Below are 24,486 nucleotides of genomic sequence, written 5' to 3' on the forward strand. Positions count from 1 at the left end.
TGAAACATAAACTAAGGAAAACAAAGTGTAGAACTGTTTGAAGCTTTTATATCAAAACAGCTCAGCGGAGGCTTGAGTCAGCAGTTCTGTATCGTTTGGTTGATTTGAAAGCCAACTCCCTTGTGGACTTGCCTTAGGAGATGGGGAACAATTTTTGAGGTGGGTTGAGAGAAGAGAAGGATGGATGATTCGGGTGACATTCATTCACAAGATACACGGGAGGGGAAAGGATATTTTCCAGCAAGGTTTGCAGTTTCATCTGACACAGAAAGAGAAGCGTCAGAATGATTTAGGGTACAAAAACTGAGGAGGGAAGAGAGTTTACAACCTAAGCAAAAAGAACAGGAGAAATAACACTAAAGGAGGAAAATATGTTTGATTTTCTGATCCTGTGAAGAAATGATGGGCTGGCATTTCAGCTTTGAAGACAATAGGAAGGATTATGTAGAAAGTAATGGAGTATGAGAGAGTTAATGAGAAGCAGCATGGATTAGTGGAGAGAGCACAGGCCTGGGAGTCAGAGGTCATGAGTTCTAATCCCCACTCCTCCACTTGTCTGCTTTGGGTCCTTGGACAAGTCACTGTAAGTTCTCTGTGCTTCAGTTACCGCATTTGTAAAACGGGAATTCAATCCCTGCTCTCCGTACTCCTTTGACTCTGAGCACTATATAGGATAGGGACTGAGTCCAACTTGATTGTCTTGTATCTACTCCAGAGCATAGTACAATGCCTGGCCCATCCTAAGTTCTTAACAAGCACCATTTTAAAAAAAAATGTGTGAATATACATGATTGAAATGGAAGATTAACAGGTTGTGACCGAAAGAAAATGCACGAAGACTAAATCCTTTGAGTCTAAATTTGAGTTCGAGTTTGAGTGTGAGAAGAGTTTCAAAGAATTCCTTAGAGATTTGAAATCCATCCATAGTCCCAGAATCTATGTAGATTTTCGGGGAATAATTGAGCATGAAGTAATTCTGATGAGTGAGATGCATTAAGAGATGTAGGAACTCCTTGAATTCCAGATCTACCATTGATAAATCAATAAAGAAGAGTAGTTGGGGAATAACCCAGGGGGATTCCTGAAGTATCTAGCAACAGGTCCGAACATTAAAGATTAAGAAAATGGTATTAGAAGCTAGTCATGGCTCCCCTTGTGCCTAAACACTGAAAGTTACCTGGGCTAATCTGTAGGTCACCAGGCTTCAAAATAAGGCCGAGCCACCACAAACACAACCAACTCAGAAAAGCAAACATTAGGCTGGGGAAGAGCATGGTGGTTGAATGAAAGAATGAGCAGACACCAAAGGTTAAAAGAAAATATTTGAAAAATCTGTGTCTTGAATGGTTCATTTGTTTTTTTTTATTTTACACGATTTGGTGGTTGAATTGATTATCTTTGGTTCCATAGCTGCCAATTTTTCTTTTTGAGTTTGGGGACGATCAGGGGGCAGAAATATTAGAAGGGGATGAGGACACTGAGGGGATCAGGTTTCACAGAGCTAACAGGCCAGAAAGTTACCCTTTCAGCTTTTTTCAGGCCTGAGGGACTCTCGGGTCTTGTCAGAGAACAGGGATGAGCAGGTTTGGAAATCTAGTTCAGAAACTGAAGAGGGGGCCTCTTGCCCTCATGGAATGGATCCCCATGATTGGTTCATGTCTCTGAGGAGTTCCCACGTGAAGAGATGGAAAGTGAATACTTTAGGGAGGCAATGAGACGGGAAACCAACTTTGCCTTCTAATGTTTATAGGCCATTAAACCATTTACCAGGATAATCCAAGAGGAATAAGGAGACAAGGTTTAGATAGTTCTTTGAGTTACTCCAAAGAAAGATGCAGTAAAAAGAGTGGAGCCATGTCTTCCAGGATCTGGAATGTCTGCTGAGAGTAACTTTGATACATTGGGAGGATCACTAATATAAAAATTATGACATTTGTTAAGTGCTTACTATGTGCCAAACACTGTTCTAAGCACTGGGGTAGATACAGGATAATCAGCTTGTCCTACGTGGGGGTGTCACTTTTAATCCCCATTTTACAGATAAGGTAACTGAAGCACAGAGAAGTTAAGTGCCTTGCCCAAGGTCGCGTAGCAGACGAGTGGCGGAGGCAGGAATAGAACCCACGTCCTCTGACTTCCAAGCCCGTGTTCTTTCCACTAAGCCAAGCTGCTTCTCAGAATTAACTCTTCCAGGCTTCTGGAGTCTAACCAGTTATGGGCTATATAATATGTATACACCTCTGATCCCTGCCATAACAGAGTATTCAGTCTAGAGGAGGACACATTAAAATGAATTTCTAGTAGGGGAATGGGAGAGTGTAAGGATATGTACACAAGGAGGGGGTGAGGTGAGAAATATAAACCTGGTGTGGGCAGGGATTGCCTTTCTTTATTGCTGAATTGTGCTTTCCAAGCACTTAGTACAGTGCTCTGCACACAGTAAGTGCTCAATATACACGATTGAATGAATCAAATGCTAAAGGGGGACAGATATAATGTAGATGGTACTACAATATAACAATATAACAGACACATCCCCTGCCCACAACAAGCTCACCATCTAGAAGGGAAGACAGACATTAATATACAGTAAATTACAACTATGGACACGTGCTGTAGGGCTGGGAGGGGGGATGAATAATGGAGCAAGTCAAGGCGATGCAGAAGAAATTGGACCAATGGCAGGCCCCACTGGTTAAAAGAGGGAGACTACCGCTTGAGCGAAGAATCTGCAGGAATTCCTGAACACCACAGCTTTGAAGGGGAACGGAAGAGTTTTCACTGACCCTTAGGAACACGCTCATTTGGCGATGCCCCTGGAAACCCTGGGCCACAGTGCTAAAGGCAGAGGCGTTGCAGCTTGATTCTGAAAAGCCAACTGATTAAAACGTGACTGGGGCCATTCCTGGGGATCAGAGGAGTGTGATCAGAACCAGCTCTCTGGGCGGCGTCCAGATTTCCGACAGACGTGTGAGTCGGGGGCTCAAACAGGGACCGTGGAGGAAAGGCGAGCAAGACCCAGCCGATCACAAGTTCAGCCTGAATCTTGAGGTGAGAAGGAGACTAGGCAGGCCATGCCCTGCTGCTTTTCCACCTGCCTTCCCCAGCCCCCGTCCAGCCTCCGAGGAATAGGAGCCCAAGGAACTATCCTTGGGCACCCCTGGAATCTGCCTGGATCCCAGTGGAGTCATCTTTTATTTCAAACTTTGTCACTTTCAACTGCTCCAGAACCTATGTGAGTAACAGCGGAGTGAATAGAGCATGAGACGGAAGCCTGATCCAAGCTCTGCCTGCTGTGGGAACTTATTTTTATAATGTATTTGTTAAGCACTTACTAATGTGCCAGGCACTGTACTCAGCGCTAGGGTAGATACAAGACGATCAGGTTGGACACAGACCCTATCCCTCTTAGGTCTCACAGTCCTAATTCCAATTTTACAGATGAGGTATCTCAGGCACAGAGGAGTGAAGTGACTTGCCCAAGGTCACATATCTTAAAGGGCATTTAAAATGACCCTTCAAAACCTTCCTCTTAAATGAATAATAATAAATGACCTTGGGTGAGTCACTTAACTTCTCTGTCCCTCAGTTCCCTTATCTGTAAAATGGGGATTAAAACTGTGAGCCTCATGTGGGACAAGAAATATGTCCAATCAAATTATCTTGTCTCTAGCACAGTGCTTAGCATAGTGCATGGCACATAGTAAGCACTTAACCACCACATTTATTATTATCATTATCATTACATCAGATGGCTGGACATGATCACCAAAGATTTCATCCTGGGGTACAGTCAGTCTACGGACTGTTCACGGCAGCACAGTTTCTCCAGATGGACAACTTGAGGAAAATGGATGATAGCAAGATATGCAAGTAGTTGCTGTTTGGCTATCTGTAAATTGTACACGCACAATACTGGAAACCAAATTAAAGATCTGGAGAAGGCCACTCTTGGACAAACGCAGTGGACTTTGGGGAGACTACTGCAGCAGGCAGACAGGCTAAAAGGCAGAAATTGGAAACATGGGATTTGGGACGATCGGATTTAAGGCTGAAGCATTAGAAACAGCATGTCCTAGTGGATAGAGCAAGGGCCTGGGAGCCAGTAAGACCTGGATTCTAATCCCAGCTATGCCACGTGTCTGCTGTGTGACCTTGGACAAGCCTCTTAACTTCTCTATACCTCAGGTTACTTCATCTCTAAAATGGGGGTGAAGACTGTGAGCTCCATGTAGGACAGAAACTGAGTTCCATCTGATTATCTCATTTCTATCACAGGGCTTAGAACAGTAATTTTCACATAATAAGAGTTTAACAAATACTATTATCATTATTTCCCATAACCATGTCTCAGAGCCCTAGGAACCTTTGGCGTCAGCATTCATGGGAGCTTGAATCTCAGGGTGGGTACAAACCCCAATCCCGGCCTTTTTTACTCCTCTGCTGCCCTGAGATGTTCTGAGAAAAGAAAGTTCCCATCAATCATTAATGCAGGAAAAAATGAGGGGGAAAGTTGTATTGTTGGCCCAGAGAATGGGCACAGAGCGTTAGAGTCTAGGCAGCGGTAGGAAACTGAAGAGCAGAGAGGCTTTTTTAGAGTGCTGGGAAGAGGCTCAAGCTCTCAGAATAGAAAACAATGGTTTGAAAATGTCACGTTGCCTTTAAGCTTCTGGCAGGATCCAGAGAAAATCTGGGGTGGTACCTAGAGGAATAAAGAGAGAAAGAGAAAGAGAGACTAGAATTGAAACTTGGACTTGAATTCTCCGGAGGGTTTACTGTCTCCTAGCCAACCCCAGTCCAGATGGTTTAGTCAATTAATGGGACGCTCTTAATGTTTAAGATGTTGCCTCCAGGATTAATTGTTCCCATTTCCCTCTTGGATTGTTTGCTTCTTGAGGGCAGTGACCATATCACACTCATTGATTTCTAACTTTCAAGTGTCTGGTGCAATGCACAGCACACTGTGTGTACACAACACTGTAGACAGTAAGTTCTTTGTGGGCAGGGAATGCATCCGTTATACTCTTATATTAAACTCTCCCAAGTACTTAGTATGACTGACTGACAGGAGAGATAGGGCAGCGGTACCCGGGAGACCTAGCAATGGGACACATTTTGAGATTTGCATTTAAATTCAGTCGGCGGATAGATCCCAGCAATGCTGAAGGTGTCTGTGTCCTCCCAGAAAATTCTCACATCAGTAGAACTGCTTCCTGGAGTCTTTCCATAGTCAAGCCCCAAAGATACAGTCAAACTAGCTGGGCTGGGCAGGAGGACTCCATCTTATGTTTCTGCAAAGGAAAGGAAATGAGAAGAGGAAACTCAAATCAGACAGGGTCCATAGTGAATGGGAAAGAAATCTGCCTTGGGTCTTAATTGAATGTCCACCTCCATTCTTTTCTTTTTTCTTTTCAATAGTATTTATTGAGCACTTACTATGTGCAGAGCACTGTACTAAGCACTTGGAATGTACAAATTGGTAACAGACAGTCCCTGCCCTTTGACGGGCTTACAGTCTAATCAGGGGAGACGGACAGACGAGAACAATAGCAATAAATAGAATCAAGGGGATGAACATCTCATTAAAACAATAGCAAATTTGTCTGTCTTTTGTCAGTACAGAATCAATCTTTCAACTCCTTCTCTAAAATGGGTGCTTTCTATACCACTGGGCTTCACTCGGCCTTTCCAAGCCACCACTAAAATAATTACCCAAGGACCAACTCAGTTATCCAAAACTCTCTAAAATCGACACCAAACCCGTGGTAACAAACGAAGCCTACTGTTTAGTATGGGTTCTAATACCGGTTCCGCCATGTGTCTACTCTGTGACCTTGGTCAAATCGCTTCATTTCTCTGTGCCTCAGTTACCTCCTCTGTAAAATGGGGGTTGAGACTGTGAGCCCCAGTGGGATAGGGATTAAATCCAATCTGATTTGCTTGTATTCATTCATTCATTCAATAGTATCTATTGAGCGCTTACTATGTGCAGAGCACTGTACTAAGCTTGTATCCACCCCAACACTTAGTACAGTGCTTGGCACTATGGCAAGCACTTAACAAATACTACAAATATTATTATTATTATTACCACCATTAATCCACTGCTAGTTCACCTCTATACTGAGGCAAGAAATCTCTTCATAATGGCCACCTCATTAAATTATGCTCACTGCCACAAGGGGCCTTTTGAGGTTCATGGTGGCCTAATAATAATAATGAAAATATTAAGAACTTACTATATGCCAAGCATTGTCCTAAGCGCTGGGGTAGACACAAAGAAATGGGGTCAGACAGAGTTCTTGCCCTCATGGCACTCGCAGTATAATAACGATGATATTTGTAAAGTGCTTATTATGTACCAGGCCCTGTACTAAGCAGTGGGGTGGATACTAGCAAATCAAGTTGGACACAGTCCCTGTCTCATGTTGGACTCGCAGTCTCAATCCCCGTTTTACAGATGAGGTACCTGAAGCATAGAGAAGTGGAGTGACTTGCCCAAGGTCACACATCAGATAAGTGACAGAGCAGGGATTAGCACTCATGACCGTCTGACTCCCAGGCCCGTGCTCTTTCCACTACACCATGTTGCTTGCCTTGAATCCCCATTTTACAGATAAGGAAACTGAGGCAGAGAAATTAAATGACTTGCCCCAGGTTACCCAGCAGGTAAGTGACAAGGTCAGAATTGGAAGCCAGGTCATCTGACTCCCTGGCACCTCTGGACTTGGTGATCCAGATCCCTTGGCATCTCTGTATTTTCCATTTGTCATACAAATAAAATGAAAAAAAATCTCCATATTTTTCCCTCGGTTTTTTTTTTCTCAAAATCTTCAACTCAGCTCAGTCCTTCCTGCAGTGATTCAATCTGGGGGAGCAGCAGAAAGTGCGTTGGCCTGGAAATCGGAGGACCTGCTTTCTAATTCTGGCACAACCTCTTGATTGCTGCATGACCTTGAACAGTCATTTATCTTCTATTCCCAGGTCCACCACTTGTCTGCTGTGTGATGTTGGGCAAGTCACTTCACTTCTCTGTACCTCACTTACTTTATCTGTAAAATGGGGATTGAGACTGTGAGGCCTCTGTGGAACAGGGGCAGTGTCCAACCTGATTTTCTTGTATCTACTCCAGCGCTTAGTAAAGTGTCTGGTGCATATTAAGTGCTTCACAAATACTATCATTGTTATTATTTTATATTCTGTACCTCAATTTTCTCCTCTCTATAATAGAGATTAAACACCTCTTAACCCTCCCTCTCAGGCTGTAAGCCCTATGGGAGACAGGGACTGTCTCATCTATCTATCCTGTTTCTAACCTAGCAGTTAGTATAATAATTGGCACAGAGAAAAAAGTAAGAAAAAAGAAGGAAAGAAAGAAAAAAAAAGAAAGAAAACAGAGAAGGAAAGAAAAAAGAAGGAAAAAAGAAAGAAAACACTGAGAAGGAAAGAAAGAAGGAAAAAAGAAAAAGCACAGAGAAAGAAGGAAAGAAAAAAGAAAGAAAAGAGAAACAAAAAAAACACTTTCTTCCTCCACTCAAATGCAATATTCGGCACTTGCACAGGATTAAGCAATCAGCTGCTCTTTATTATTGTTAATAATGATAATAATGATAAATGGGCATTTGTTAAGCACTTAATATGCCACAATTATTATGTCTCAGTTCCCCAACTCCAAAATAAGAACACTTACCTGAATCTGCCTCATTCGGGGATCTGGGCGGAGGTCAATGTGAAGATAAGATTTTGTGGACAGAAAGCATCCTCTTCAATTGTGTGGCTACAGAAAACCCATGTCAAGCAATCAATTTTCCCAGTTGAGGGTTAGCCCCAAAAAGGATGGTTCTAAAGGCGCGAGTAACATATCTAGGCGCCGTCTGAATAGAGTTCAGTAGCCTGAATGCAATTTCCTAAGTTAGAATTCTGAACAGAGCTCTGAGGGATAAGGTCAGCATTGACACAGGCAATTTCCTGTTCCTATCAAAGTCCTGGGAGCAACAATGGGTAATAAACACCACAGTCCCAAGGTGATGCTCCAGGTTCAAAAGTCAGAAGCTTTGGCTTTGAGAATATTTCATTTTTTCTAAGTAACTTGAGAGAACAGACAGACTTTGTTCCATTTTAGGATTCCTTTAACCCAGTGGATGTCAAGCCCTTCAAGGCGGGAACTAAGCAACGTGGCCTAGTGGATAGAGCCAGGGCCTGGGAGTCAGAAGGTCCTGGGTTCTATTCCTGGCTCTGCCACTTGCCTGCTGCGTGACCTTCGGCGAGTCACTTCACTTATCTGTGCCTTAGCTACCTCACCTATAAAACGGGGATGAAAACAGTGAGCCCAGTGTGGGACAGGGACTATATCCAACCTTGTATCTACCCCGGTACTTAGCAGAGTGTCTGGCACGTAGTAAATGTTTAACAAATACCACAACTATTACTGTCATTTGTAATACTCCATTTAGGCTCTTTAGTAAACACCCTTAATGATGAGCAAAAGTGCTTAGTTTGGTGATATAGAGCATACCTCTGAATAGCTTCAACTTAATATATGTTTCTTTGATCTTCTGATCCTTTGCTCCATAATTCTTTGCTGCTCTCCATTTCGGAACCCTTCATTTTAGAGCTCTCCATTTTGGAGCCAACTGTTTTGAAGATCTCCATTTTCAAGTCCTCCATTTTTGAGCTCTCCATTTTGGAAGCCTCCTATTTTAGAGCCCTCTGTTTTGACATCATCATGAGGAGTTGCAAAATATAGCGGATGCATTTCTAGCTTTGCTTTGCCAAAAAATAGCTGTTCAATCTGAGTCATTTTTGTCAAATCAGTCTAACTGCGTCTCCTTGTCATACCATACTTCGATAACTCCTGGATGCCTCCGTTTCCTGCCCATTTTGTAACTGGGAGTCCTTGTTCAAGAGGGCTGCTAGAATGATGATAGAAGTTTACAGCAAGGAAGCCACAATCGTGGAAACAATGTTTCTGCTTTCTTCCTCCTTCCGGTTATGAACTCTACCTCCGATGCAGTTGGAAGACCCTACATTTATATTTCTCCTTTGCTGATGATACCAGAACCTGGGCCGTTCTAACCAAACTTGTGTGTGTTGTCTCCGAGACGATAAAAACAGTAACAAAAATACATTTGCCAACTCAGGGAACTTTGATTAGTTGGGAGACCTAATTGATGTGATTGCCAAGAGGATTTGGCTCACACCATCATCCTCCAATGTAACCCGCTCCCCCTAACACAACCCCATATTTGGATATCTAAAAGGATTTGGACAAAATGGGGGTGGACTATCAATCAGTCAATCAGTGGTATTTCCTGAGCGCTTACTATGAGCAGAGCTCTGTATACTAAGCGCTTGGGAGAGTACAGTACAACAGAATTAGCAGTTGCGTTCTCTGCCCAGAACAAGCTCATGGCCTAGAGATCACTGGCCTCCTTCCCTGCTTATTGGCCACCACAGCCCAGTCCCGCTTTCTTCAGAATCAGTAGGCCGGGCTACATCTTAGAAGTGAGGGGGCAGGAGGGGGAGGAACATGGATGGGGAAGGGCTGGTCACTGGCAACTTCCCTTTCCCACTAAGAAGAGAGATGGGAAAAAGCTCACCTCCTAGGTAACCAGACCAATCACTAATTACAAGCAGCAGCGTGGCTTAGTGGAAGGAACACGGGCTTGGGAGTCAGCCGGGTTCTAATCCTGGCTCCGCCACTTGTCTGGCGTGTGACCTTGGGCGAGTCACTTCTCTGGTCCTCGGTTCCCTCATCTGTAAAATGGGGATTAAGACTGTAAACCTTGACATGGAAAAATCTGATTACCTTATATCCACCCCAGCGCTTAGAACACAGCTTGGCACATAGTAAGCGCTTAACAAATACCATTATTATTTTATTATTATTACTAATAATTATCTATGCCAGCCCCAAAGGAAACAAAAGGTACCACTACAGCACAGTTTGTTTCTTTCATAAGTCTCTACATCCAATATTTATACAGGCCATGATTCACCATTTATCCTTTTTCTTTTATTCTCAGTCCTTGGCACTTTTTGTTTGGGCTAGGATTGGAAAACACATACCCACACACACGCTCACCATTCATTCATTCATTCAGCTGTATTTTTTGAGTGCTTACTGTGTGCAGAGCACTATACTACATGCTTGGGAAGCACAATTCACCTTCAGGTGAGAGTCCTGGAATAGCTTCTAACAAAGGATAATAATGTTGGAATCTGTTAAGCGCTTACTATGTGCAGAGCACTGTTCTGGGGTAGATACAGGGTCATCAGGTAGTCCCACGTGAGGCTCACAGTCTTAATCCCCATTTTACAGATGAGGGAACTGAGGCACGGAGAAGTTAAGTGACTTGCCCACAGTCACACAGCTGGCAAGCAGCAGAGCTGGGATTCGTTGGAGAAGCAGCGTGGCTCAGTGGAAAGAGCACGGGCTTTGGAGTCAGGGCTCATGAGTTCGAATCCCAGCTCTGCCACTTGTCAGCTGTGTGACTGTGGGCGAGTCACTTAACTTCTCTGTGCCTCAGTTCCCCCATCTGTAAAATGGGGATTAAGACTGTGAGCCCCACGTGGGACAACCTGATTCCCCTTTGTCTACCCCAGCGCTTAGAACAGTGCTCGGCACATAGTAAGCGCTTAACAAATACCAACATTATTATTATTATTATTATTATTCGAACCCATGGCCTCTGACTCCCAAGCCCGGGTTCTTTCCACTGAGCCACGAGCCCCTGAGGCAACATGCATCCTAGTTTGGGAGGTGGGGAGGGAGCATATGAGAGAGAGAGAGAGGGAGAGAAAGAAAGGGGGGAAGAAGAAGCCAGAGTTTGGTGAGTTGTCGATTTTTGAAGAAGGAAAGAAAATCGACAACTCACCAAACTCTGGCTTCTCCCTCAGCTCTCTCACAGCTAAGTTAGCAGTCTCCCGGGCACTAAAAAGGAAGACACGCAGGGCTAGTGACAGGGTTACATAATTGACTGACGAGCCTGTACTCTGCTATCCTGATTCTTTTTAAATGGCATTTGTTAAGAGTTTACTACATGTCAGGCTCTGAGCTAAGCGCCGAGGTAATAATAATGTTGGTATTTGTTAAGCGCCTACTATGTGCCGAGCACTGTTCTAAGCGCTGGGGTAGACACAGGGGAATCAGGTTGTCCCACGTGGGGCTCACAGTCTTAATCCCCATTTTACAGATGAGGGAACTGAGGCACCGAGAAGTGAAGTGACTTGCCCAAAGTCACACAGCTGGGAAGTGGCAGAGCTGGGGTTCGAACCCATGACCTCTGACTCCAAAGCCCGTGCTCTGACACAAAGTAATCAGATCAGGCAGCGTTCTCGCCCTCACTGTCTTGTCTTATGCCGTGGAGTCGTCTTCAACCCCTAGTGATGCCATGGACGCATCTCTCCAGGAACCCCCCACCTCCATCAGCAATCGCTCTGGGAGCGTATCCATAGCGTTTTCTTGGTAAAAATACGGAAGTGGTTGACCATTGCCTCCTTCCTTTCAATAAACCTGAGTCTCCGCCCTCGATTCTCTCCCGTGCCGCTGCTGCCCGGCACAGGTGAGTTTTGACTCGTAGCAGGTTGCCTTCCACTCACTAGCCAATGCCCAAGCTAGGAATGGGATAGATATGCCTCTTTCTGTTGCTCCCTCCTGTAGTCGAGACTGGTAGAGTACTGGGAACCCTTCAGGTGTGACCCATGAGAGGGGTTTTGCCCTCATGGGAATCACAATGTAAGTAGGTGAGAATAAGTATTGAATCCCTACTTCACAGATGAGGAAACAGGCATAGGAAAATTAAGTATACTAAGCGAAGCAGCGTGGCTCAGTGGAAAGAGCCTGGGCTTCGGAGTCAGAGGTGATGAGTTCGACTCCCGGCTCTGCCACTTGTCAGCTGTGTGACTGGGCAAGTCACTTCACTTCTCTGTGTCTCAGTTCCCTCATCTGTAAAATGGGGATGAAAGTGTGTGAGCCCCATGTGGGACAACCTGATGACCCTGTATCTCCCCCAGCGCTTAGAACAGTGCTCTGCACATAGTAAGCGCTTAACAAATACCAACATTAAGTGTATTAGTGTACTGTACTAAACGCTGGGGCAGATGCAGGTTAATCAGGTAGGACACAGTCCCTGTCCCATGTGGGGCTTACAGTCTCAATCCCCATTCTACAGATGTGGTAACCGAGGCACAGAGAAGTGAAGTGATTTTTCCCAGGGTCACACAGCAGATGAGCTGCAAATGCAGGGTTAGAACACAAGACCTCTGATTCCCAGGACCGTGTTCTATCCACTATGCCGTGCTGCTCCTTTAGAAGCACACTTCTGGGCCTTCTAGCATCAAGGCCTAGGTTCTTAGAGTTGAAACCTCCTCAAGGTTACTACAGACCATAAATAATGCTGGGAGAAGGCCAAGGGGAGTCTCTGGGATGGGCCAGTGGTTTCGGAAAGACTTTTCCTGTCAGGTCTGAAAGAACTCCTGTGTGGTGACCTTGAGATGTGCTCTGGGCTGGCCTGGAATCAGACCAGGCTAAAGTTAAGTCAAGTGGCCTTGGTCTCTCAGGAGACCGCTGGGTTTCCTTGAGAGAACGAAGTGCGAACCGTGAGCAGAAGCTTCTGAGTGCTTAGCCTGGTGACGTGTTTTAAAAAAAACAGCACCGAACAGAGAAAGGGTGAATCGGAGTTTTAATTGTTGTGGAAAGGATGGAATGGAGAGGGACGTTTCAGGGCTACTCTAATGCCACCCATCTCCTGGGCGGTTTTCAGACCTGGGCCGTGTCCTTCTAAGTGTCAAGCAGCACAGTTGTTTACCGTGGAGATGGTTTACATTATTTCAGGTTTGCTCAAGTTTCTTTGAGAAATGCCCAAAGCTCACAAGAGTGCAGGGCAGAGACTGCTGCCATTCATATACACCAGACTGTCTGTTGGCCCTCTGTTAAGTACTTTGTCTCTCCTCTCTCCTAGAAAATTCAAACCTTTAAACTCACGTCGTCCCACACGTTCCCGGGAGGATCCCCGGCGTTTTCTCAAATCTACATCTGTAGCCCTGACCTCCCTCCTTCTCTTCCAATCTCACATTTCCTCCTGCCTTCGGGACACCTCTTCCTGATATCCCACCGACACCTCAAATTAAACATGTTCAAAACAGAACTGCTAGTCCTCCCACTCAAACCCCGTAGTCCCGTGTATTCCTCCTCTGTGTCATCTATGAAGTTGGGTCTGTACCCTTTGGGCATTTGCTACTCTCCCCATGCTCAGCCCCTCAGCATTGATGTACATATCTATAAATTGTATAATGGTATTAAGTGTTTACTTTGTGCCAAGCACTAAGAGCTGGGATAAATATAAGCTAGTCAGGTTGGACACAGTCTCTGTCCCAAGTGAGGCTCCCAGTCTCAATCCCCATTTTACAGATGAGGCAACTGAGGCACAGAGAAGTGAGGTGGCTTGCCCAAGCTCACACAGCAGACAAGGGGCGGAACTAGCTTTAGAACTCGGGCCCGTGCACTGTCTACTAGGCCATGATATATTATAAATTATTCACTGATTTAATGTCTGTCTCTCCCTCTAGACTGTAAGCTCGTTGTGGGCAGGGAGCATGTCTACCAAATCTGTTACATCGTGTCTCCCTAGCGTTTAGTACAGTGCTCTGCACGCAGTAAGTGCTTAATAAATGCCATTGTTCGATTTTACACCGTCCCTACTGAACACCCAGAATGAAACGAGGTCAGCATGACCGAGCCTGGACGTAAAACAAACCTTACCAAGCTGCCGAACTCACTTGGGGGAAAGGGTCTCCTCGCTCCTCCTCCTCCTTCTCTTCCTCCTCCTCTCTCCCTCCAGGAATGGATGGTCTCCGTGAGCCCCCACATTAAGCCAAATCCGGATGTTGATCCCCACAAATCTAAAGACTCTTTGCTTTCCACAGCAGGGTCGGGAAAGCCGGCTGGAATTCGTCACCCACTGGGGGTCTCATGAAGGCTAAAGCCACACTTTGGTTAAATGGAAAAAACTCACTGCGGTAGGGGCTTGGGTTGGGCGCTGTGCCAGGTGGAAAGGAGAATTCTTTTTTATCATTCATGTGTTGGATGAAGCTGAAAGCTGCCAGATAGCTTCTTTTCGACAGCTTGGAGTTACTGTTGGGAACAGATCCATGTATGGAAGCGAAAGCAGAAAAGCACAGATAAGCGGAGATCCAGCTATGCAAACCATGTTTAGAGACACTTAAAGGACAAGCATCCTGGGGCCTTGCTTTCTGGTAAATTTAGAGACGCTTCCCTCTGAGGTCCTTTCCTCACTCGGCCCAGCACTGAGCTGCAGAGAACTGGCAGAGGTAAGTGAAAACAAACTGGAATTTTTGCGCGGAAAAACAGCCTCACCACGGTTTTCCTAGAATCTCCCTTTGGAAGCTGCAGGCGAAAGGCGGGATAGGGTTTCTCAGAGACGCTGGCTCGGATCGGGGTTAGTTCACGTGAGAAAGCCAGAGCTCTACTTGGAGAGAGAACGTAACGTTGACCAAGAGAAGGTGACAGAACAGAATTGTTGCCAGATGGTTCCAAGGGAAACGTACCATTTGCTACTAGATACTAATCTCTAGCTTTCCCAGCCCCGGTTCATACTTGGTTATTCTATCCTGGTTATTCTTTATCCGTAGAGCCTGTGGTCCCACTCTATGACTTTCTGAAGGGTCGATTAGTTTTTTTTTAATTTGTTTTTTTTTTGCCTGAAGCAAATCTCCCGTATGTTGGTAGTGCTTAATTGGACACAGGATGAGCTTTCTGTTGGGACATTGTTTGCTTTGGTGTATGAAGTCGATACTTCTCTGCGGGTCAGAGGTTGATCCCATCCTGCTTAAGGGTTCCTGTGACGACCTTGGATCGTCACGACAGAGGTATTGCTGGACTCAGCTGCCGACACTGGACTTGGGTCCGTAGGCTTCGTTCTTACCGGATATTTTCAAAGTGGGATTTTCCAGAGTTTCCTGAGAAATATATTTCCTAACAACGCCAGAATAGCTGACTCATGAGTGTGTTCCTTGTATGTATGAGGTTGCTCACTGGGGAGAGAGGAGGCTTCGTAAATTTTGAACTTTCCATTTATTTTGCATCTGAAGCATTGTGCTTTCAGCCCAGGATTAACATGGTTAGAGCCAAAAATTATCTTTCCAAACAAGTGGCAGTTGGGAGATGAAGACTGTTTTCTTGAAGTTAGCTATAGTCTTAAGCAGATCAGTGACGTTATCACCAAAGTTTGTACAGGATTCCAGGGAAAGTTACCTACCTTGGGTCAGAGAGAGCTAATTCCAAGTGAATATTCACTTTTGATAAAAATGAAAGCAAAAACCTGAATAAACTCTTTCTCAGTTGAATGGCATCATAAATCCCTCGGTCTCGCCTATCCCGCCGTCGACTCCCGGGCCACGTCCTCCCGCGGTCCCGGAACGCCCTCCCTCCTCGCCTCCGCCAAACTAATTCTCTTCCCTTCTTCAAAGCCCTACTTCAAACTCACCTCCTCCAAGAGGCCTTCCCAGACTGAGCTCCCCTTCTCCCTCTACTCCCTCTACCGCCCCCCCTTCACCTCTCCGCAGCTTAACCCTCTTTTCCCCCATTTCCCTCTGCTCCTCCCCCTCTCCCTTCCCATCCCCTCGGCACTGTACTCGTCCGTTCAACTGTATATATTTTCATCACCCTATTTATTTTGTTAATGACATGTACGTCGCCTCGATTCTATTTAGTTGTCATTGTCTTTACGAGATATTCTTCCCCTCGACTCTATTTATCGCCATCGTTCTCGTCTCTCCGTCTCCCCCGATTAAACCGTAAGCCCGTCAATCGGCGGGGATTGTCTCTATCTGTTGCCGACTTGTTCATTCCAAGTGCTTAGTACGGTGTTCTGCACATAGTAAGCGCTCAATAAATACTATTGAATGAATGAATGAATGAATGAATGAAGTCACTTCACAAAACACTAACCTGCGAAATTCTGGAGATAACCAGGGACCGATCAGATAATATCACCTGGGGAAAGAAAAATGATGATCCAGGCAATATTGGGGTCTGGTTCCTAACTAGGGGCATAGCAGCATTTTCCAGAGAAAGGAGACTGTGGTGGCCTCATTGAAAGCATGATGATAATGATGATGATCATGATAATGATGATCACAGTGACCGTGATAATGATTATCATGCTGATGGAGACTCAGATGAGCCTAGATCTTGATACGCAGGCCTGGAAATCAGAGAAGCAGCATGGCCTAATGGAAAGAGCGTGGGCCTGGGAGGCAGAAGGACCTGGGTTCGAATCCCGGCTCCGTCACTGGCTGAAGTGAACTGGAGCAAAGCCGCTTCACTTCTCTGTGCCTCAGTGACCTCATGTATAAAATGGGGATTAAGACTGAGCCCCACCTGGGACAGAGACTGTGTCTAACTGATTAGCTTGTATCTACCTCAGCGTTAAGTACAGAGCCTAGCGCATAGTAAGTGCTTAACAAATACCGATAAAAAAACGGCGTTAAATTGATTACTACTATAATGCATCACTCATCCTTCCTCTTCCCTGTCACCAACGCTTCTGTAGGGGCTGCGAGTGTAGCAAGCATGAAGACAGGCAGAGGTGCAGGACGCTGTGAAGTTCCCTCAAAGGTGTTTTTATGGGTAGGGACCCACTTGTGGCTAAAGCAACCACACCAATAATGATAAAGTTGTGTCGCCAGGCGGTTGCCTCGGTCCGTGCTGCAGTGATTCCTTCCCAAGTTAGCCAATTATTTTCCAGGATTTCTTTTTTTCCGATCAGAGGCAGCACGCCCTCGTGGAAACGGCATGAGCCTGGGAGTCAGACGACCTGTGTTCTAATCCCAGCTCCACCACTTGCCTGTCGTGTGGTCTTCGGGAAGTCAGTTACCTTCTCTGTGCCTCAGTTTCTTCATCTGTAAAATGGGAATTTAATACTTGCTCTCCCCTCTACTTCAACTGTGATCCTCCAGTGGGACAGGGACTGCGTCCAGCCTGATTATCATTAACCTACTGCGGACCTTAGTACAGTGCCTGGCACCGCCCAAGTGCTTAATAAATACTATTATTATTATCATTCGCCACTGATGGCCAAACCCAAAAGGCAGGATGAGTTCTAGATCACAGTTCTCCCAATTCCCTTAGCAGTAATTTTTCCAGTGAACCAACAGTAATTTTGGGAATGCTTTATATGTGCCAAAGTAATTGTCTGTGTGAAGCAGACGATCTTTAGATGTGTGACTGGCCAAGTTAGTATTCATACTGCATGATCCTGAAGAAGTTGCCGTGCCGAAAAGAAGAATGAAAAAAGGTTAACAAATATCCCTGCATTCCCTTCGTTAAAATAGCAAATACTTATTTATAAGAGAAATCCTGTGGAGTGAATCTTGAACAATATTCTTATCCTCAAAAGCTCACCCAGATTTCATTCAGATTCTTCCTCCATCAATATGACCCTTCAGTTCGCCCCTCCTATCTCTGCTTTTTGAAAACACTAATCTAACCCTCTTGCTAGAAAGGGAAAAACGTAAATGAAAGAGCTTTCTTTTAAGCGTGCGGTGACATGCTGCCCAAACGGAGCTCTAGCGAAGCTGGCCTGCAGAGGGAGAATCTGAAGCAGCCGCATTAAATGCTAAACGCCAGCCAGCTCTCTGGAAGGCACATGTAGGAAAAATGTCTGGGCCATACAAAATGAGCCTCACATACAAGATGAGATTTGGAATTGGACACCGAGGAAACATACCCATACTATCATCTGCCGCTTACTCTTTGCCTATTGCCATTTTGAAAAGCAGCATGGCTTCGTGGATAGAGCACGGGCCTGCGAGTCAGAAGGACCCGGGTTCTAATCCCGGCTCCACCACATGTCTGCTGTGTGGCCATGGGCAAGTCGCTTAACTTCTCTGGACCTCAGTTACCTCATCGGTAAAATGGGGACTAAGAGTGTGAGCCCCGTGGGGGACGGGGACTGTGCCCAACCGGTCTCCTTGTAACTACCCCAGTGCTTAGAACAGTACTTGGCACATAGTAAATGCTTAACAAGTACCATTATTATTATTATTATTATTTTGAAAGCACTAAAGAGCCTGGGATCCTCCAGTCCTCTTCCTCCCTGGAAAAAGACGGTTAAGGACAGTGTAAGGTAATGATAATAATGGAGGTATTTGTTAAACATTTACTATATGCCAACCCTGTACTAAACTCATGCCTAAGTGGGAAGGAGAACAAGTATTGAATCCCCATTTTACAGATGAGGAAACTGCTATCCCACAGCAGGCAAGTGGCAGAGCCAGGATGAAAACACAGGTCCTCCGACTCAAAAACTCGTGCTCTTTCCGCTAGGCCAACACTGCTTCCCAAAATGGACTTTTTTGAGTGCGTAACCTCTGAGTAGCTAGGTAAGAGAGTGAAGGGCACAGGCACCTCATGCTTTATGAGGACACCGTACACTTCAGCAAGGTTACACTGGTCACGTTGGACCAGAAGAGTAAAAATCGCACATGGTTAGGGTCGTTGGCCTTGATCCTTGGGCTGTAATTGTAAAGATTCGGGGTTTTGAGGTACTAAAACCAGAATCCTAATGGCAGAGCTCAAATACCTCAAATAGAGGAGGGACTGAGGTAGGGTGGCCAGTAATAGGCTGAATCTTACTTGGCAATGAATGAGCCACACTGGGCATGTGACGTTTTGCAGAAGTACAACTGACTCTGCCCAAAGATAGAGAGCAACCTTGAAGCCTCCATTTATTTTTTGCTTTTTCTTTCATAGTATTTACTGTTGTGTTTTTTGTTTGGTAGTTTGCTTTGTTTCCTGCTTTGTTTCTTGTTTTCGGTGGGGGGAGGTTATGCCATTTAAGTGCTTGTACTAGGCATTCTGCTACGTGTTGGGGTAGATACGGGCTAATCAGGTTGGACACAATCCATGTCCCAAGTAAGGGTCACAGTATTAATACCCATTTTACAGAGGAGGAAAATGAGGCACATAGAATAATTATAACAATAATAATGGTATTTGTTAAGCATTTACTATATTCTAAGCTCTGGGGTAGATAAGAGGTAATCAAGTTGGGCACAGTCCTTGTCCCACATGGGGCTCACAGTTTTAATCCCCATTTTACAGTTGAGATACCTGAGGCCCAGAGAAATTAAGTGACTTGCCCAAGGTCACACAGCAGACATGTGCAGAGCCAAGATTGGAACCCATGTCCTCTGACTCCCAGCTCCAAGCTCTTTCCACTAGGCCATGCTGAGTGAAATGACTTGCCTCAGGTCACACAGTAGACAAATGGCAGAGCCGATATTAGAACCCAGGTCCTTCTCACCCACAGGCCAGTTCTCTATCCACTAGGCCACACTGCTTCCCTTCGTTAAGCACTTATTAGGTGCCAGAAACTATACCAAGCGCTGGGGTAGATCAAGTTGGACACGGTCCACATCCCTGTGGGGTTTCACAGACTCTATCCCATTTAACAGATGAGATAACTGAGGCACAGATAAGTTAAATAATTCTGGTATTCGTTAAGTGCTTACTATGTGCCAAGCACTGTTCTAAGTTCTGGGGGAGATGCAAGGTAATCAGCTTGTCCCACGTGGGGCTCACAGTCTTATTCCCCATTTTACAGATAAGGTAACTGAGGCACAGATAAGTGAAGTGACTTGCCCAAGGTCACCCAGCAGACAGGTTGGAGGAGCTGAAGTTAGAACCTTGGTCCTTCTGACTCCCGGGCCATGTTCTATCCATTAGGCCACACGGCTTCAAAGCAAATCACAATTCTAGCCATCAGTTTCTCCGTGGGCAGGGAATGTGCTTGGGAGTCAGAGGTCATGGGTTCGAATCCCGGCTCTGCCTCTTGGCAGCTGTGTGACTGTGGGCAAGTCACTTCACTTCTCTGGGCCTCAGTTACCTCATCTGGAAAACGGGGATGAAGACTGTGAGCCTCACGTGGGACAACCTGATGACCCTGTACCTGCCCCAGCAATTAGAACAGTGCACATAGTAAGCGCTTAACCAATACCAACGTTATTATTATCATTATGATTATTATTATTAGTCCATTTAGCAGCACCTGACCGGGTGATCGACTCTCCAGGCAGAGGCATTTCAGGGCTCGGCCTGAAGAGGGCAGTAGTCTCTGAAGAATATTTCTGCCTCTCAGTTCGCTTTGACACTGCAAGACCAGTTGGGATCCTCCCAGAAAAAAATGGGGAAAGTGTAGGAGGAAAGGGGATCTGCTGAAGATTCTTAATATTTAAGGAAAATATAGTCAGGGATTTTCCTCCCCAGACCCTGCCCTAAAGGACTGGGGAGTTAGTTGGTTTTTTTTTTTTCCTTTTTCAAGTTATCAGAGTTGAGATAATTTGAGTACGAACATATGGTACCCGGAGAATTTAGAGAGGACACTGTATAAATATTTCTGCCTGGCAACTCGACTTTGCACATGAAACCATTACTAAGGACAGGGATTGTGTCTGTCAACTCAGTTGCACTCTTTCAAATGTTCAGTACGGTGCTCTGCACTACTGAAGCCCTCAATAGATACCACTGATTTATTGATAAACTCACCTTGGGCCATTTTTTTCATTGAATCTTTTAAGCACTGTACTAAGCACTGCAGTGGATAGACGCTAATCAGGTTGGACACATTATATTTTCATTACCCTATTTATTTTGTTAATGAGATGTACGTCATTCTATTTATTTGCTATTGTTTTAATGAGATGTTCATCCCCTTCATCCTATTTATTGCTATTGTTCTTGTCTGTCCGTCTCCCCCGATTAGACTGTAAGCCTGTCAGAGGGCGGGGACTGTCTCTATCTATTACCGATTTGTCCATTCCAAGCGCTTAGTACAGTGTTCTGCACATGGTAAGCGCTCAATAAATACTATTGAGTGAATGAATGAATGAATATGTCCCTCATGGGGCTCACATTCTTAATTACCATTTTCATTCATTCATTCAATCGTATTTATTCAGTTCTTACTGTGCGCAGAGCACTGTACTAAGCTCTTGGAAAGTACAATTCAGCAATAGACAGAGACCATCCCCGCCCAACAACGGGCTCACGGTCTAGAAGGGGGAAGACAGACAACACACCAAAACAAGCGGACAGGCATCAATAACATTAAAATGAATAAATAGAACAATAGATATATACACGACATTAATAAAATAAATAGAATAACAAATATGCACATAATAATAATGTTGGCATTTGTTAAGCGCTTACTATGTGCCAAGCACTGTTCTAAGCAGTGGGGCAGATACAAGGTAATCAGGTTGTCCCAAGTGGGGCTCACAGTCTTAATCTCCATCTTACAGATGAAGTAACTGAGGCACAGAGGAGTGACGTGACTTGCCCAAAGTCACACAGCTGACAAGTGGAGCCGGGATTAAAACCCAAGACCTCTGACTCCCAAACCCGTGCTCTTTCTACTAAGCCACGCTACATATATACACAAGTGCTGTGGGGTGGGGATGGGGGGGAGAGCAGAGGGAGAGAGTAGGGCTGATGTGGAGGGGATTCATTCATTCATTCAATAGTATTTATTGAGCACTTACTATGTGCAGAGCACTGTACTAAGCGCTTGGAATGGACAAATCGGTAACAGATAGGGACAGTCCCTGCCCTTTGACGGGCTTACAGTCTAAGATGAGGAGTGCTTAATAAATACCATTTTTAAAATAATGAAAGTACCAGATTTTACAGGGGAGGGCAGGTAACAGGTTCAGAGAAGTGAAATGACTTGCTCAACATCACACAGCAGACAAATGGAGGAGCCAGGCTTAGAATGCAGGTTCTTCTGATTCTTAGGCCCGTGCTCTATCCACTAGGCAATGCTGATTCTCGCTGTTGGCAAAGGGTTTGGAGGGGAGAGAGTTCAGGATATTAGTGCCAAGAAAGCCCCTAAGATGGGTACTTGTTGCAGGACAGAAGGCAACCCAAAACCCAGTAATAATAATAATGTTGGTATTTGTTAAGTGCTTGCTATGTGCAGAGCACTGTTCTAAGCGCTGGGGTAGATACAGGGTCATCAGGTTGTCCCACGTGAGGCTCACAGTTAATCCCCATTTGACAGATGAGGTCACTGAGGCACAGAGAAGTACAAAATATCAGCTCTCAACTGCACCCATCCCTCCATACTAGAGAATGAATGCAGAAAGAGAAAGTAGCCAGGGCTGCACTGAGCTTCTTGAAGGGAAGCAGCATGGCTTAGTGGCTAGAGTACGGGCTTGGGGGTCAGAAGGACCTGGGTTGTAATCCTGGCTCAGCCCCTTGTCTGCTGTGTGACCTTGGGCAGTCACTTCACTTCTCTGTACCTCAGTTACCCCATCTATAAAATGGGGCTTAAGACTGAGAGCCGCATGTGGGACGGGGACTGTGTACGACATCGTTAGCTTGTATCTACCCTAGCACTTGGAACAGAGCTCGACATAGTAATCAGTTAACAGGTGCTAACATTATTATTATATAACTAAACCCTAGCTGGCATTCATACATATATCACTCCCCGGAGAGTCAAGTTCTCTGGAAGCCTCATCCGGTGATGTAAAGCCTCCAAGAGGGCTTTCTATTTTAAAAGAGGGAAATATCCTGGCGGGAACGATGCACAGGGCCTTGCTCATCTCCTCCAGCCTCCCTAGGGGCGGAGTTGGAAGCTAGAGCTGCGGTGATTTCAGCATGAAACCACCAAGGCTGCCGTGTGAGTGACAAGCCAGAGTTTAGCGGCAGTTCCGAAGGCCAGCTTTCTCTACACCACCCTTGCGGCAGGGTACCGACAGACAATGACTCTCCCCTGCCTTCATGCCTTCTTGAATTCACACCTCCTCCGGGAGGTCTTTCCTAAATCCCCCCTTTCCTCTTCTCCCACTCCCTTCTGCGTCACCCTGACTTACTCCCTTTGTTCTTCCCCTGTGCCAGCCCCACAGCACTTATGTACATATCTGTAATGCATTTCTTTATATTAACGTTTGTCTCCCCACAGCTCGTCGTTTGCAGGGAATGCATCTGTTGAGTGTTGCACGGCACTCTCCCAACTGCTTAGTACAGTGTTCTGCCCGTAGTAAGCTCTCAGTTAATACGATTGAAGAAATGAATGTAGGACGGCTGCTTGGTTGTCAGAGCACATTATAATGTTGGTATCTGTTAAGCGCTTACTATGTGCAGAGCAGTGTTCTAAACGCTGAGGTAGACACAAGGGAATCAGGTTGTCCCACGTGGGGCTCACGGTCTTAATCCCCATTTTACAGATGAGGGAACAGAGAAGTTAAGTGACTTGCCCACGGTCACACGGCTGACAAGTGGCAGAGCCGGGATTCGAACCCATGACCTCTGACTCCAAAGCCCGTGCTCTTTCCACTGAGCCATGCCCGGTTGCTTCCCACAAGGATTGACAGGAAGGCTGGGGAGCCAGAGCTAGTTCAGGAAGAAGAACTGGGCCATGGAGAGTAACTAAGATGGACCATGAGGAGCTGGAGGAAGCCCAGCATGGTCAGCGGGGACAAGGCCAGGCCACCAAACCTGGGTTCCCTCAGCTGGATCACGCACTGGATCTTCTGCCTCTAACTCCTTCGATCGAACGTATTCATTGAGCTCTTACTATGTGCAGAGCATTGTACGAATCGCTTGGGAGAACACAGTGCAACAGAATTTGCGGACACGTTTCATGCCCACAACGAGCTGGCATTCTAGAGGAAGCACTTGGATTTGTACCTTTTATGCCCCCCTCTCTCAGCCCCACAGCACTTATGTATATAACCATAATTCATTTATTTAGATTGATGTCTGACTCCCCCTCTAGACTGTAAGTTCATTATAGGCAGGGAACACTCCTATCAACTCTACTGTACTCCCCATTCATTCATTCATTCAATAGTATTTATTGAGTGCTTACTATGTGCAGAGCACTGTACTGGGCACTTGGATTATACAATTCGACAATAGATAGAGACAATCCTTCCCAATAACAGGCCCACAGTCTAATTGGGGGAGACAGGCGGACAAAATCAAGGCAACCTAATCAAGATAAATACAATCAAGGGGATGTACACCCCATTAACAAGATAAATAGGGTAATAAAAATAGATAACAAATGAGCAGGTGCTGAGGGAAGGGGAAGGGAGGGGGGAGGAGCAGAGGGAAAAGGAGCTCAGCTGAGGGGAGGGGAAGGGGGGAAGGGGGAGGGAGCAGAGGGCGGAGGGGGAGCAGAGAGGGAGCAGATGGAGCAGAGGGAAAAGGGGAAGCTCAGACTGGGAAGACCTCTTGGGGGAGGTGAGCTCTCCCAATCGCTTAGTACAGTGCTCTGCACACAGGAAGCACTCAGTAAATACAAATGATTGATTAGTATTCAGGCCCACCTCTTGCTGTTGCCACAACAACAGCTCACTGGCTGTTGGCTTTCTCATCAGGTCCTCACTAGACTATAATTCTCCACAGGATAGTCAAAGATGCATCCATAAAGGGAATTTTTGTCTGTGGTG

At 45.6% G+C, this 24,486-nt stretch overlaps 1 protein-coding gene and 1 long non-coding RNA gene across 11 annotated transcripts in view; one reads left to right on the forward strand and one right to left on the reverse strand.

The window, feature by feature from the left end:
- Positions 1-4,754: 4,754 nt before the first annotated feature.
- On the reverse strand, positions 4,755-14,130 carry LOC114817833. The gene is made up of 2 exons (XR_003765702.1): positions 13,763-14,130; positions 4,755-5,291 (listed from the first exon to the last, which is right to left on the reverse strand). It is a non-coding gene; the product is annotated as an uncharacterized LOC114817833 (long non-coding RNA).
- Positions 14,102-24,486, forward strand: part of SLC8A1 (solute carrier family 8 member A1) — a 437,445-nt gene continuing 427,060 nt past the window's right edge. For 3 of the 10 annotated variants that reach the window (XM_029081636.2, XM_007669162.4, XM_039912191.1), the window contains exon 1: positions 14,103-14,331. The gene's annotated coding sequence lies outside the window, so the exon portion shown is untranslated. Of the gene's footprint in view, positions 14,332-24,486 lie in introns of all 10 variants that reach the window. The other 7 variants (XM_039912185.1, XM_029081690.2, XM_007669163.4 and 4 more) reach the window with 7 other exon arrangements.

Source organism: Ornithorhynchus anatinus, chromosome 1 (assembly GCF_004115215.2).
Source record: "Ornithorhynchus anatinus isolate Pmale09 chromosome 1, mOrnAna1.pri.v4, whole genome shotgun sequence".
Lineage (NCBI taxonomy): Eukaryota > Metazoa > Chordata > Mammalia > Monotremata > Ornithorhynchidae > Ornithorhynchus > Ornithorhynchus anatinus.